Source organism: Lissotriton helveticus, chromosome 9 (genome assembly GCF_964261635.1).
Source record: "Lissotriton helveticus chromosome 9, aLisHel1.1, whole genome shotgun sequence".
Classification (NCBI taxonomy): Eukaryota; Metazoa; Chordata; class Amphibia; order Caudata; family Salamandridae; genus Lissotriton; species Lissotriton helveticus.
Genome location: NC_136070.1, coordinates 327633664 through 327647210, shown reverse-complemented (window position 1 = coordinate 327647210; position 13547 = coordinate 327633664). Strand labels below are relative to the sequence as shown.

At 50.7% G+C, this 13547-nt stretch overlaps 1 protein-coding gene across 2 annotated transcripts in view; it reads right to left on the bottom strand.

The window, feature by feature from the left end:
* ZC3H14 (zinc finger CCCH-type containing 14) overlaps positions 1-13547 on the bottom strand; it is a 319723-nt gene that overhangs the window by 203353 nt on the left and 102823 nt on the right. The gene's annotated exons all lie outside the window — the stretch shown is intronic.

The following is a 13547-nucleotide window of genomic DNA, read 5'->3' as shown; positions in this document are numbered from 1 at the left end:
CGGCACCCAAGACCCATCGGGGGGGCGAGACAAGGTCCAGGCGACGCGGCCCACGACACCGCCGGAGGCACGGAACACAACCGTCCCAACGGGCAGAGGGAGGGTCTCGGCACTCTCCCCCGTTGGATCAAATGCTCCAGGAACAGCGCGACGCGATGCGGAAAGTTTCCCAGCTCAGCAACCCACCCTCCCAAGAATCACACCCCGAGGACGGACAGCAGACAGCGCCCAGCGACGACGATGAAGCCATATACGGGATCCCGAACTCACAGATCTCTGTGGAACTGCCGGTGGTCACGCCGCAAACCTCAGACCTGATCCACTAGCCCCACAGAGCAGTCTGGAACAGGACCGTCCAGGCGAGGGGGACGTGGCAATGATCGACGAGACGCTGAAGCGCTACTGGCGCCAGGTGCAGCTGGGGGTGCGCTCCTCCACCCCACCTGCCTGCCGAATGAACTGCGGACCACAGACACAGTGAGTACTGCCTCGATGGCGTTGAAGACTGATGGGATTGGTGATGGTGGGGTTGCCCCTTGACCCGTGCTCATCCTTGGCTGGCTGCAGGTGTGGCCTGGGGGGGAGAGGTGCCCTCCCTGACTGGGGCCGAGAGCTCGCACAGAACTGCGACCCTTCCCCCCAAATAGCCGGGGTCCACACAAAAGGGGCTCCTTGGGACCTGAGTCACATCGTGTGCCGGTCCACAGCCGGTGGCCAGCAAACGGCCTGCACCTAGAGGCTCGGGGATGGAACCGGAACTCCTTTAACTGACTCAACTTCCTCTTAGCCTCAACTGTGCTTATGCGCACTGCCCCTTAGACTGGAATTGTTGTCCCTCTCAATTGAGATTATGGACGGTGGCCCGTTTCGCCACGGTCCCTTTGGTATTTCAGTGGGTCTTGCCCACAGTTGGTTAATGTTGGTTATTGTTTTTTCCCCACCTAATGTCTACCTGATCAATGCAAAGTGTACTACGAGGGGTGGAGATGGACATGCTGAGGATGGCGAAGGGAGGGCCTCTAGTGGAGCGGCTGTTTGTACGAGGGAGGGGGAGGAGTATGCACCGCTAGTATGACTTCGATTAAGATATGCACCTGGAACATCAGGGGAATGCACACACCTGCGCGAAGATACCAGATATATTCCTATTTGAAAAGGCACCATGTACAAATCGCACTCCTGCAGGAGACACACCTATGTGGGGCGGAGGTAGCTGCACTGCGGCGCAGGTGGAGGGGTCAGTTGTACGCCACGGAATACTCATCGTTTGCACGTGGGGCGCTACTGTGGGTGAGACCGGGCACCCCCTTCACAATGTCTGAAGTGCTCACAGACCAGGGGGGGAGGTATGTACTGGTGAAGGGTCGGATGGACGGACAGCCAGTAGTTCTGGCGTCCGTTTACTCTCCAAACACAGACCAGGGAAGCTTTCTGACACACCTATCGGAAAAATTGGCGCCCTGGCACGGAATCCCCTGGGTACTGGGAGGTGATTACAACACAGTGCTAGACCCTGCGCTGGACCGCTCGACCCCGCCCAGGCCAGATGCTACTTCTTTGGGGGTTGCGCAGGCGTTCGCAAGATGGGCGACACAGTGGGACCTCAGGGATGCATGGCGCGCGCACAACCCGGACACCAGAGTATATTCATATTACTCGGGGGCACACACGCTACATGTCCGCCTGGACAGATTCATGGTGACAACGGAAATGCTACCACACATTACTGAGTCGCAATACCTCGGCCGGACACATTCAGACCACAATCCACACACGCTGGCAATAACATGGGAACGCCCACACCCACCCATACCCGCGTGGCGGCTACAACCCGCCCTGCTGCTCGACGCACCCTTCAGAGACGCCCTGCAGGCCCGAGTAGCGCAGTACTTCGATGACAACTCGGGCACGGCGTCCTCCACTAGTGTGGAGTGGGACGCCTTCAAAGTGGTGGTACGGGGTCATTGCTTGGGCACACAAGGGAGCATACAGAAAAAGTTGGAAGCGGACCTAAGCACGGTGGAGGCGGACCTGCTCCGTTGGGAACGGGAGGCAGTGATCGGCGCGAGTGACCGGCTACGGGAGGCCCGTGAGGAACACGCTGCGCTACTAGAGAGACTGAAGCACGTCAACTTCGCGGCCCACTCAGCGCGGGTACACCAACATGGCGACAAACCGGGGAGGTTGCTGGCTTGGCTGGTCAAACAGGAATCCCGCACGGAACCAGTATCCGCCATTCGGACAACTGGAGGGGAAATCGTGTACACACAAAGCAAGATACACCAGGCATTTGTGGGGCACTACCAGGCCCTATACAAGTCACAGCTGAGGGTCTCAACGGCCACCATAGAGGGTTTCCTTGCTGACATCCAACTGCCTTCTCTGACGAACGCACAGCAGGAGGACTTAGGGGGCCCATTCACCCAAGAGGAATTGCGGGAAGCCATCTTCGCAATGTCCAACGGCAAGTCCCCCGGCCCCGATGGCCTGCCTGCCGAGTTCTTCAAGGCCTGCTCGGACGTACTGGTCCCGGAGATGCTCAAGCTCTACACACACGCGATTGAGGACTCGGCGCTCCCAAACTCACTAAATGAGGCGACCCTGGTTTCACTGCTGAAGCCAGACAGGGATGGCACGTGCATGGGGTCCTACAGGCCTCTGGCCATGCTGAACACGGACTACAAAGTGTTCACCTCCCTGCTGGCCCGCCGCCTGACCCTGGAGGTCCCGGCACTGGTACATGCAGACCAAAACGGGTTCATGCCGGCGAGGAGCACTTCCCGTAATTTGCGACGTCTCTTTCGGGTCCAGGAAGCGGCCACACTGCATTGGCCGAGGTCAGGATGCCTCGTATTAGACCTGGAGAAGGCCTTCGACTCGGTGGAGTGGCCGTACTTGGGAGCGGTGCTCGACAAACTCGGCGTCGGGGACGCCTTTATGGACATGGTCGGACTGCTTTACCAGCGACCGAACGTCCGCGTACGGACGGGCAAGCTGCTGTCGGAGACGGTGCGGGTGCGCAGGGGTACCAGACAAGGCTGCCCCCTGTTGCCCCTTCTCTTCTCCCTGGCGATCGAACCCCTGGCGGCTCTACTGAGGGACAAGGGAGTGGAATGGGGGATCCCACTGGCGGACGGGGTGCACACGGTCTCGCTCTACGCGGACGACCTATTACTCTATGTGCGAGACCTCACGACGGTGCCTGCAACACTGTCGGACATATTCCGGACCTTTGAGGGGGTATCGGGCCTCAGAGTCAATTGGGCTAAGTCCGGAGTATACGCCTTCAGCCCGGACCTAGAGGAATGCGAATTGCACCTTGGTGGCGCCCGGCTCACCTGGTACCCGACCACGTTCAAGTACCTCGGGCTCCACATTTATAGGGACCCGCAGAATATACTGGAAGGCAACCTGGGGCGCGCCATGTCCTCACTGAGGGCCCAGATGAACTTCTGGAGGACCCTGCCGTTGAATGTACCTAGCCGGATCGCTCTGTCTAAAATGATTGCGCTACCGAGACTGCTCTACCACTTTGCAAACGTCCCGCTATATGTCCCCGCAAAGATCTTCCGCGAACTGGAGGTGATGCTCCGAGGCCTGATCTGGAACACAGGGCGCCCACGAGTAGCCCTGGCGAAGTTGTACTCCCCGACAGCGGAGGGGGGGCTGGCGGTCCCCAATATGGAGTTATACTACCTGGCAGCACAGCTGCAGTGGGTCACGTACTGGCTTAGCGACTCACACCTCGACGACACTGCCAACGCGGATTACCAATGGACACACCCACAGGTGTGTGCCCTGTTTCACCCACTGACCAAAGGGCCTCGCCCCCTACCCCTGCACGTGGCCGTGGCCCGCAAATGTTTCCTTCGCTGCCTGAAGTTGACGAAGTCCGTCAAGCCGTATGCCCCCGCCCTTCCCCTGCTGGGTACCCCCCGGAGGAATGGGATGGTGTCGCCACGCAACATGGAGCCCTGGGTGGCCGCCGGAGTGGAGACAATGGGAGACCTCTACGCGGACGGGGGCCTGCTTCCTTTTGCGGAACTATCAGTAAGCACTGGCCTGCCAGCGGGACAATTCCTGCTCCACGCGTCAGTGGTGAGGGCGTACACGGAGTCCTGGGGGGACATCCAGGAGGAGCCACAAATTCATCACTTGATCCAGTACCTGCATGTTATGGGCAGAGGAGCACACATTACTCACTGGCTGGCACAGGCGCTCCTCATGCACACTCAGAGGTCCACGCAACCGATCAGGGACAAGTGGGCGACCCACCGGGGGAGGGGGTGGACAGACAAAGAATGTAAAATGGTCCTAACCAGCCCTGTGAACATCCCACGTAACTCCCGCTTCCGCACTATTCAATTGTATATACTGCATCAGGCATATCTGTCGCCAGATAGAATAAATAAGTATTTCGCGACAGACACCACAGCCTGTCCTAGGTGCGACCTGCTGGATGCCGACATTCTGCACATGCTTTGGAGCTGCCCGACTCTGTCCACATACTGGGGGGAGGTGACATCGCTCCTGACGCACAGCACAGGCCCGGGGCTACCAAACACGTGGGAGGCATGCGTTCTTGGGCTATACAAGAGAACTAAACAAAATAAACCACTAGCCCGGTTCTGGGACCTAGGCCTTATCACGGCCAAGCGCTTGCTCACCAGGCACTGGAAAAGTAGAGACCCGCCAACCCCAGCACACTGGTACACATCCTTTCTCAACTGGGCCAGAGCAGAGGGCACGGCACTGCGAAGTGAGGAGATTGCGGGTTTGAGGCAGTTCCCGATCGCACATGTTTGGAATGATATCCTGGGGTCCCTGCGGGGGGAAGGCGAGGCCAGGGGGCTCACACAGAGACAGCTGAGAAGGATAGACGCCCCACGAGCGGCGACACCGTAGGCAAAACCACGTGCCGCGTTGGCCCCCCCCCTTACTGTGGGCAGCACTGACTCCCCCCGACACACAAGCCACGACCAACAATCGGCCGCACACACGAGGACCCTCCACCACACAATAGCTCGAACACAGATCTTAGCAACTTTGCCCTGACCCAGCCCCCACGAGTACACTTTCCCCCCCCTCCTCATGTCCGACCCCCCCCACGTAACCCCAAGTTAAAGATCTCGCACTCCTGTTCTCACCAGTTGCGTGAACACCCACCGTCACACAGCGGCGGTCAAGCGCCACTGACTGGACACTCGGCAAGGAACACGGGAGCGGGTGGCACCCACCGAAAATGCAACAGGGGCGGCGCATGTGTCTGCCACGCACACCGTACACTGAGCTGACGGCCGGGGGGATGCCACCGCTCACCGGACCTGTTCCACACCAGCTTCGCAGCTACGCATACACGCAAGCTATAGACCCCACATTTCACTGAGGCGCCACCGACGCATGCCTAGCGAGTTGATGGGACGTTGGTGCCGTGCGCACAGATGATATGTGGCACGGCGCTGGCAACACAGACACACTGGGACATACTGATATGATCATCCCTGTTTTATGTTGTAAAGTTACTGGTTGAATTATAGAAAAATGTAAAATGAGACGTCAATTATAGAACAGACCGTGTGCAAAATGTGAAGAGTATACTTAATCCGCCAGTGAAGAAGCATGCCGGACAACGAGTGAGAAGATGCACAATGCCTTCCCCTGTAACTCTATACCCCCACAATTCACGGATTTCTTGCAGCCGGCCCGCAGGGTTGTAGGCTCTGCTATATGTACTGCACTTCTTCTTTTGCAATATTAAACGTCTTCAAAAAATAAAAAAAAATAAAAAAAAATAAATCCGTTTACATGCCTTACCCTACCCGTGCACAAGATACAAGAGGTCGGTCTCAGAGTAGGCATCAAGCAGAAACACTACGGAAGTTGAGGGCGATAGGGGAAGCGGAATTTTGACACGTTCAGCATTGCACAAAAATAGTCTTGCGTTTCCGAGATGTGCCCGCAGCATGCGCCCCCTTCCTGTAAGGCATTCCACTGACATTAACATCCAACAGCGCCGACCTGCTTTACATTAAATCATGCGCTTATGCACGGAATGTTCTATTGCGCTGGTGTTTGATATTCAGACATCAATATGCTCTTCTTCTTCCTGGTCATCGTTTTGGGTGGCCATAATTATTTGCAGAACATGCCCATTTCCAGATGATGCCCATTATTCAAAATGCAGGCCTCGCTTGGGGATGTTTGCGTAAGTTTAGTCATCGCGTGTGCAGTAAACCATGGCGTGTAAAAAAACGTCAGCTTTTCTAACCTAAAGATGCGCGACTTCTTGTTCACAAAAAGAGTCCCTCCCCCACCGTGGTGGCTTTGCAGCGGCGGCGTACTTCGTGTCTGCATCGTCCGTCCCTGCAGCCGGTTTCACGCTGACCTCACTGTGCCCATACACTGCACAAACACGGGGGTGCAGATATACTGCACGCCCCCTTCAACAGGGACCTCTGGGTGCGACTCGAAGTCCGGGTGCGGACTGACTACCGGCACCACCTCACGGCCGCTCTAGTTCTCAGCTGGATGCGCCCTTGGGCAGACACGACAGATATGCAGCAGATCCTGTTCTCTACAGGAGGCCATGCGGTGTGAACGAAGCCAGGGTGTGGAGGGGGGGGTTGGGGACTCACGATGACAGGTGGATGAAGAGGCCCCGGGTGGCAAGAGGGTGGGTAGGGAAGCCACAGGCAGGGGCTTGAATGAAACATCTGCAGAGATTAAGTGGCTGGGCGGGGCAGATCCGGGTTCCAAGGGGTTTGGCGAGGTGGAGAGGGAGGGCAATGTGAAGGGTGGCGACAAGGGGTTGGGCAAGGCAAGCTCGGAACCTGACGAAACAGCCGTCGGGGGTAGGGGTATGCGAGGACAAGCCTCGGAGAACGAGGGGTCTTGAAAGGCAGTCTCTGCAGACTGAGAGGTTTCAACGGTGGTCTTGGGCTCTAAGTGGCTATGATGAGGAGAGGCCGCAGGTGGAGATGGGGTGTGAGAGTCCTCGTAGACGGGCAGTGGGACAGCCCTGAGGGGAAGGGGATTGGGAGAGGCGGCGCTGATGTTCAGCGAAGAGGCCCCGGACGGGGGGGCTGTGCTCGGAATTGTCCGGGGCTTCTTCATGCTCCCGCTGCCTAGGGAGCAGGGAGCCGCCGCTGGCCTCGGGGCTTCCGGGAGGTGCCCAGTCCGGGGGTCCGGGACATTGTGCCTCGGGGGCCTCCCCCTGTGAAGGTGCGCTGATGGGGCCGCCCTGACTGTCGTCACAAACGGGTTGCGGCTTCCATGGCTGGGTGCTCATCCTCTCCTCCGGGATGTGGGCAGCTATTCCTCCTCCTCCTCCTCCAGCGAAGTCCGCTGCCTGCTCGCTCTCCATGCGGCTGATCGGAAGGTAAAAATGTCAAGCGGGAGGGGGCGGGAAAGGGGGAGGAGAGACGCAGAAGACGGCCGGAGCAGGAAGGCGGGTGCCGGCTCAATGCCGGACCAGATTCGGGGGCGGGAGAGAACACGGACGACGGGAGGGGGGCGGGAGAGGACACGGACGGCGGGAGGGGGGCGGGAGAGAACACGGATGGCGGGAGGGGGGCGGGAGAGGACACGGACGGCGGGAAAGGGGAGGGAACGGGAAACAACGTAACTCCGCCCAGGGAAAAAATCTCGGGAACGCCCCCGAATCTGGTCCGGCCTTGACGGACAGATCCGGCACTCAATGGCTAGCCTCCATTCCCGAACTCCTTATAGTCAACAAAGGATTTCACCTGCGCTGAAAATCTGCGCAGAGCGCAGCCTTTCGGCAGGCGAAACCCAATAAAGGAGTAGGGGAAACTGACTGCATCCTCATAGTTGGAGACTTCAATTGCCATTTATGCCCCCACGGTGATTCAAAAATCTGCGGCATAACAAACCTAAAAGGGGAACCCTGCACGCATTTTGAACACACTGTATTTGGCAATTTGTTCAACCAACTTATGCATGATTGGGACTTAGGATATGCCAATGAACTCACCGAGCCTATGGTCGCATTTCAACCTACATTTCACGGCAGAGGGGCAGGTACCGTGATAGATTTTGTGCTGATGTCGAATAATCATCAGGGCATCGTAAAAGGGTTTAAAACTGAAGAACTAGCCATGAGCGACCATTTCCCAATAGGCGTCAGCCTTGCCGTTAGTAGCCCCGACAGCCAAGAAACAAGTATACCTGTAAGTCTATACCGCCACAACATCTCTCTGTCTAGAAAAAATGGGTATGCAATTAAATGGGCCAAGGTCGACCCCAAAAGATTTCTAGAAGAACTTATCAGCAAAAATCAAGAGGATTTCATGACATGCTTAGAGCAAAACCCTAACCCCCACATGACCAGAGTGGCATATGATAAGATTGCCGCCACAATAACTGATAAACTAACAAGGAAACAAAAAGCCGCAGAGACATCTAGATTAGCGGATGGTTCGATTCGGCCTGCACTAAAGCCCATAAGGCTCTCTTACAGGCGATAAAAATCATACCAAAAGATACTAGCCTAGTTAGAGCTGCGAGATCATTCTATAAAAAGACATTACAACATAGGAAGAATGAACTCAAAATCTCAGCCTGGGAGGCCTTAGTTAAGGCCTTAGCCCTTAGGGATAATATCTCTTTTTGGAGGGAAGTAAATGCCCCGTTCTTTGCGGAGAATAAGACCGACTCCCTGGAGATGGCAATACCTGAAGACGTATGGGTTGGCTACTTCACCGCTTTATATAAAAAAAATGGTGACCTAGCGACGCTAAACCACCATGTATTTTCGCAACCCCCTGATACACCATCACAGTCTGAAGTACCAACCACTATGAGTGCCTTTCCTCTGAACATTACTTTCTCTCCTCTAGAGAGAGAGCAAGCTATACGAGAGAGTGCTAATTCAAAAGCCACAGGGCCTGATGGAATACCTATTGACATATTCAAAGAAAATCTAGAACTCTGGGCCCCACTCTTGACAAACGTATTGAACACTTACAGTCAAACAGGTTTCCCTGCCACATGGCACGAAGCAATTGTAATTCCTATCTACAAAAAAGGTGATAGGCAGGATCCAAAATCATATCGACCCATTTCACTCCTTGACTCCCTGATGAAGGTAGCAGGCAGGATTTTATTGGTAAAACTGCAAGCCTGGGCCAAATGTAAAGGGGTTCTTTCTAAACTCCAATATGGTTTTAAGAGTGGCCTGGGCACGGTCGAGCAGAGCCTTAATTTGACACGGATTATGAATAAATATACAACTGTCAAGAAAGGGAATCTGTTTCTGACGTTTGTCGATCTAAGCTCGGCTTTTGATTGCTTGGATCACAATCTGCTATGGAACACCCTGACTAAGATGGGGATAAATCCACATGTTTTGAATTTCATTAAGGAACTCTATAGAGATGCAGGTGCCACGGTACGATATGGCAAAAATGGAGAATTAACTAAAAAGTTCCCCATAGAAAAGGGCGTACGGCAGGGCTGTATTCTTGCCCCTTTTCTTTTTAATTTATATGTAAACGAAGTAGCAGATTTTTTAACAAATTTGGAAGTTGACTAACCCAAAATTAACGGCGAATCGGTACCACTACTCTTATATGCCGATGACGCCGTCATCATGTCACGTACCCAGATAGGCCTGCAGAAGGCTCTAACTGGCTTTTCAACCTTCATGAGTAACAGAGGGCTGAAGATCAATGTGGGTAAAACTTTCACTATGTGTTGCACCCCAACAAACAACACTAAAATTGACTGCAAAACCTTCGTGAATGAATCAAAGATAGGCGTGACAAAAACATTCACTTACTTAGGCATTACTTTTAACAATAGGGGCACATGGTCCACAGCCATTACTTCTCGCAGCCTGGCCCTCACCCGCACCATAGGCGCACTAAAACAATTCGCAAAGAGACTGAGGGGAAACCAGTCGATTCTCTGCTTAAGATCTATGCAGCGAAGTGCGTCTCAACTGCAACATATGGTGCAGGCATATGGGGGACGGCCGACTGCACAGAAATTCAAACATTAGAAAATGGTTTTTTTAGGTTTCTGCTTGCAGTCCCAAGATCCATCTCTACGACCGTATGCCACAAAGAATTAGACCGAGTCCACATCATAGATATCATAAAGATAACCCCAGTCATGTTGTGGCACAAAATATGGTCCTCCAAGGAGACAGCTTTCAGTAGGGATGTTATCCAAGACTGCATGAATCAATCAGCTGCTACTAGGTTCACCTGGCTATCATACATAAAAAAAATGTTATACTCTATTGGCCATCCAGAACTGTATACGACACCAAGTACTTGTACGCAAATGCCCAAGAAAGTTTTAAAGGAAATTTGTCTTAGGTTATTAGAAGACAGGCGGTGGTTTACCGATGCTAACAAATCTACGGTGATTTCCCACCGTCTTATTTCCCATGGGCCAGGCTTACATCCCTACCTGGAATTGGCATTCTCTAGCTATCATAGAATGCTACTGACACGAATGAGAACAGACTGTTTCTATAGACTGATATCTTTCCCCGTCATAAATGACTGGTCTGCCTCCTTAATCAAATGTCCTTGCGACGACATATCAACCCAGTCAAACATTCATTGCATTTTCTTTTGCAAATACTACGAGTGGGGAAGGAAGCGCTATTTGTTACCCATTCTCAAGACTTGGGGTTTGAGGCAATGTAAACCAGCTTTGATTAGATTCTATCTATTACAAGATGAACCTACTATACACGCAGCGGTTGCCTTTTTGAAGTACGTAGTGAGATGCAGAGGGACGATGGTTTAATGTTTGGAAATTGTTTGTATGTTTGTATTATATTGTATATTATGACACTTTATAGTATAGTACAACACAAACTACCTAGGCCTCCTCAGCTGTCGCTTTTCTTTTTAAGTATGCAGTAAGATGCAGAGGGACGAGGATCAAATGTTTACAAATTGTTTGTATGCTGTATTATATTGTACCTTATTACATTTCTATAGTACATTACAAACTACCCTGGTCCATTCTGCTTAACTCTTTTAACCTTTTAACTGTTTTAAGTCGCTTTTTAATATTTCTAATGGAATCTGTGAAATATCTTTTATTAGGATGTCTAGAGAAATAATATGCCTAATGTAGGATATGGAAGTAGAGTATTTATAACTAATGTGCTTTTATGGTTTTTTTGTACAAATACCGAATAAAGCTATCTTTGATTTGATTTGAAGTATCCCTACGGACCACCCCATACGGAGTATTGCTATCAGACTAAACTGTTGTGGCACTAACCAGATGGACCAGATGGCATAGTGGTTGAGGGCATCAATGGAGCAGTCCAACTAAAGTCTTTGAGGGTTGACAAAAGCAAGATGGAGTTTGGGGGGAATTGGGGAAATTTTTTAGAAGCTTCTCAAGAAAAATGTATGTGGCAAAAAGAACTGTGCTGAACTTAAATTGTATGATTTGGTAAAACTTAATAATACAACGTGCATTAGTAAAGCGCACAATCGCTCAAAGGTATCTTGGCGCTGAATAACAGATGTTTTAAAACATAAAAAATAAAGACCATTTACAAAATAGATGTTAGAATAACAACTCTTAAGACATGCTGCATTCTAAATGTATAAATCATATGAAGAAAAAATGTGAAATGGTGGTTTATAGTGATCTTTTGTGTACCATGGATTACTTTAGTTTTGTTACTGCATAGGTCTTGCGTAGGCAATGCCTGAGAAAAGATACTGCAGAATTATGTCTAAAACATAGAATGAGGACATCCTTGCCTCTATCGCTTCAGCACAAAATTAGACCAAATCCTGGTTGTGAACTTATGCTTTGCTGAATTCAGAATGTCAGATAACTCTAAAAACGTAAAGTCCTGAAAATTAATCCGAGGCTATGTTAGTGGAATGGCAATACCTCCAACAATATGTTGCCAACCTTCCTCTATTCCTGCCCCCACCCCAAAAAGTTAGATTCCTCACCATCCACCTTGACATGCTCCTCCCTCAGACATTCCCTGCTCACCACTTATCAATGTATCCCTGTCAGTGGCTTGTTACATTTCTATCAGTCTCATCTCATTGTATGGGCTCAGGAGGAATCTGAAGAAGGCACATGCATCCTGTTCCCTGTGGTAGTAAAGTGAATTAAATGTGGTTGGGGGAATCTAGTTTCCTGTTAACAGCTTTCATCGTCACTCTTTCGTCTAAGGGGGTTCCAAAGAAGTCTCAAAATGAGGAAAAATTATTTGGTCAACGAAAAAACGAATGAATAGTCCTGGTTGTCTACCGAGAAAGCAGCCCCCTTCTCCCTCCCCCTCCACCCAGCATCATCTTACACTGTGCTAACAGAACCAGACATGATCACTAATGTTACTGCGGTGCACATCAGTATAGTACCTGGTGTTAAGTAGCATGAGAATCTCTGTACGCTTTCCAGTGTTACTACATATTAGCACCTCAAAGTGGTGATCTTTTAAAGAGAACACCTGCCCACATCTCCTTTTAACTCAGTGACCATTTCCTTGGTCCAAATGATCTGGGCAGAAATAAAAAAGATCAATGGGATCTGTGGTTTGCAAAAAGGTTTTTAATTGTATGCTTTCCAGTGTTACTACATATTAGCACCTCAAAGTGGTGATCTTTTAAAGAGAACACCTGCCCACATCTCCTTTTAACTCAGGGACCATTTCCTTGGTCCAAATGATCTGTCCAGAAATAAAAAAGATCAATGGGATCTGTGGTTTGCAAAAAGGTTTTTAATTACCTTCTGCTTCGCAGTTATGAAGCACTTAACTTCCATAAAGCATGAAAAGAACTTGCACATAATGCATCAACTTTTGTACATCCTCCCACAATGGACAATTGCATTCGCTACTTATATTTATAGAGTGGGTTTGCCCAACTCATGAAAGGTAGTGTTACTGGTGTTCTAGTTCCTTTGCCCATACAAATCTGTATTTTTTTTTTAAAGCAATCTTCTGCAGTAAGATAGGAACATAAGTGAAGAGCCTACAGACCAGAGAGGATCTTCTGACTTAAACTTAAGGGTAAGAAGCAAATACTATGTCAGCTACGAGTAGCTGTTCTGCAGAACATCTTCATACTAAGGTGGAAGAAATTGGGCAGAGTAAGGGAATCTGACCAGAAGTTTATAGGTTGGTAGAGGAATTGTCATTCACACATTTCGACGCCTTGTCAGGGGTTGTAAGTGCTATATAAATGTAATTACATTACAATACGTTTGGGCTCCCAAAGACATTTTGGCTTTTATTGTGTGAAAGTAATAATCTGCTCAGTGCCACAAAACATACCATCCAAGTTTTTAAGGCGTTTTACTGCAGACGTATAAGCATGTATGCCAAAGGTTTAAGAAAAAGGGGATATTTGATAAGAAAAATAAAACAAGTAAGTAGTCCTATCACAAACATTATTGCGAGAGCAAACAACTGCGGTCTGCAGATTATGTATTGCACTGTGTTCTCAAATTAGATAAAGGAAATGAAAAGCATTTAAGGTTCTGAACAATCATGATAAATATTCACAAAACAGTAGCCAGTAGTGCAA